This window comes from Notamacropus eugenii, chromosome 2 (genome assembly GCF_028372415.1).
Source record: "Notamacropus eugenii isolate mMacEug1 chromosome 2, mMacEug1.pri_v2, whole genome shotgun sequence".
NCBI classification, from domain to species: Eukaryota; Metazoa; Chordata; class Mammalia; order Diprotodontia; family Macropodidae; genus Notamacropus; species Notamacropus eugenii.
In genome coordinates, this window is record NC_092873.1 from 382,036,238 (window position 1) to 382,038,684 (window position 2,447).

The following is a 2,447-nucleotide window of genomic DNA, read 5'->3' on the forward strand; positions in this document are numbered from 1 at the left end:
GAAGTTTTTGCTGATTGTAGTTTCTGGATTATGTCCCAATTAAATAAAAGTGCTTTTGAGAAATAACTTCATCATACCTTTACTTGGAAGGTGACCTGCTCAAAACAAATCTTCGTCCTGAAGAAGTTTAGCCTGTTTAAATTTTGTATACTGCCAAGTTGTGCAGATCTGCCCAGACGATTGCCTGGGGCCTTGAGAGGGCCTTGCCCAGGATTACGGTCAGAGATAGGACTTAAACCTGGATCTACGGCAAGGTTCTGGTCCCTCCACCCTACTTCCTGTTCTGATGGAAGTGAATTTGCATAAAACTTGGTTCCTACCTCAGTAATTAGTTAGGAAAGTGATCACAAGATCTCAGTTTAGATTTGGAAGTTATTTCCAACTCCCACATTTTACTGAATGAGAAAACTGAAGCCCAGAGAGGTAAGTGACTTGTGCAGTAAGTACTTAAAGCAAGATTCAAACCCAGGTCTTCCTTCTTTCAAGTTCAGAGATCAGTCAGCTACACCTCCCTGACTTTGCTTCTGTGGTACAGTTTAATGACAGTGCTAAATAGTCAGAATAATAAAACTGGCCACTCATGGGAGGCTAAGCGAGCTAATCTCAGTCATGAAGTTTGGTTGCTGTTAAGTCCTATCTGACTCTCCATAGCCCCATTTGGGGTTTTCTTGGCAAAGATGCTGGAATGATTGCTATTCCCTTTTCCAGCTCATTTTACTGATGAGAAAATGGAGACAAACAAGGTTAAGTGAGTTGATCAGGGTCACACAGCTAGGAAGTGGCTGAAGCCAGATCAGTTTTCCTTACTCCAGGCCTGGTGCTCTATACACTTTGCCACCTAGTAGCCCCCATAGCTGCTGAGCACATAGTAGGTACTTAATAAATGCCTATTTTCCTTTCCTTTCTCCATTCCTTCATGGCCTTGTGGTTTCTCAGTCTGTCATCTCACTATTCTCAAACTTTCTCTCCCTCAACAGCTCCTCTGATTTTCCCCCAACATAATTTGTCTTTTAAAAGTTTATTTGAGGATAACTTTTATTTTCCATACTATTTGCCTTGGGTAAATTTTGTGAATCTTTCAGAACTTATATTTTGTGAGATTTGCCCCAGGTATGAAAAATAGTATCGATGGCTCTGATTTCAACAAACCTGATCTTTGTTAAATATCTTGTGCGTAAAAGGCCCTGTGCTAACCTGTAGGGATATAGAGGTAGAAAAATCATGGTAAGTGCAGGAGACTGTGCAAGGAGACTAGAAGCTCAAAAGTCAGCTCTATTCCAAGACAGGCATTAGAAATGGCCACATTTCCATTTTTCTCCTATATGCCTCCAACTATATGTTCTTACTTTACCTCATATTCAACATGGCTAAAATCGAATTCAGCATCCTCCTCAGGAGACTACCCTATTTCTGTTCATTGTACACCAACTCTTGTATTATGCTAGGCTTGAAGCTATGGGGTGGGTCATCATTGACTCCTCTATTTTCCACTCTCATTATGCGTAATGGTCAAAAAAGGCTCAATGCAAATGAACATTCTCCAAAGTGAGTTATCCTGGAGGGTAATTGGCAGGCATGTTACTAGGACAGCAAGATGCCACCGGAATGCACTCACTCTAAAATGTAATCAGTGTAAGACAAGCATGAAGGTGGCAATTTTAGCACATTGTGAAAGCATGTTGAGGAAGAAGAGGGATATTGTAATGACAAGAACAGATAGAGATCTCCAGTAGGATCATTGAACCTTAGAGAATTCAGTCTTTTCATATTTAGAAATAGGAAATGAAGAATGAGAGATGTGAGATGATGTTTTCATAGGTACTTGAGCTGGCTTGAACTAGTTCTGGAGAGCTGATTGTTAAATTTTTCGGTGTGAGCATTTATACCTTGGAAATTGGAAAAAAGCTTTGTTTGTTGTTTTGTTGATTATCTAGGCTTAATAAAGTGATGAATAAAATGTTAATAATGCAGATTCAATTTAAACATGTGTCATATGTATACTTTTTCCAGCCTAGAAAACCAGTTGTTAAATATTTACAAGAGCCCTGCTATGTAGAGAGTAGGTAGAAATGTCAGCACTTGAACCCAGGACTTTTAGGAGGAAAAAAATATCCAGTGCTCTCTTCTTGTCTCTCAGTGTAGGAAAACTGTCAACAACTTCACATATTGTTTAGGACTGGAATGATTTTAATTATCATTTAGTCTATCTAATTCATTTTAGAGATGACAAAACTGAGACATGGCCTGAAAGGAATACTGAAAAAGGAGAAAGGAATTATCAGAACTTATTAATATCTCTCCAGTGCTTTCTAGGTGCTCAGACTCCAGGGGCAGGAGCCTGGCTTTGTTTTGTTTTATTTTTGAACAGCAATATTCTTTGAACATAGAGGGACATTTCCCTAAGCTATCAAAACTTGATAAATATGTTATTAAACATATTCAGAGCC

The 2,447-nt window shown here is 38.9% G+C and overlaps 1 protein-coding gene across 3 annotated transcripts in view; it reads left to right on the forward strand.

The window, feature by feature from the left end:
* Positions 1 to 2,447, forward strand: part of FCRL4 (Fc receptor like 4) — a 52,712-nt gene that overhangs the window by 37,359 nt on the left and 12,906 nt on the right. The window lies entirely within an intron of this gene.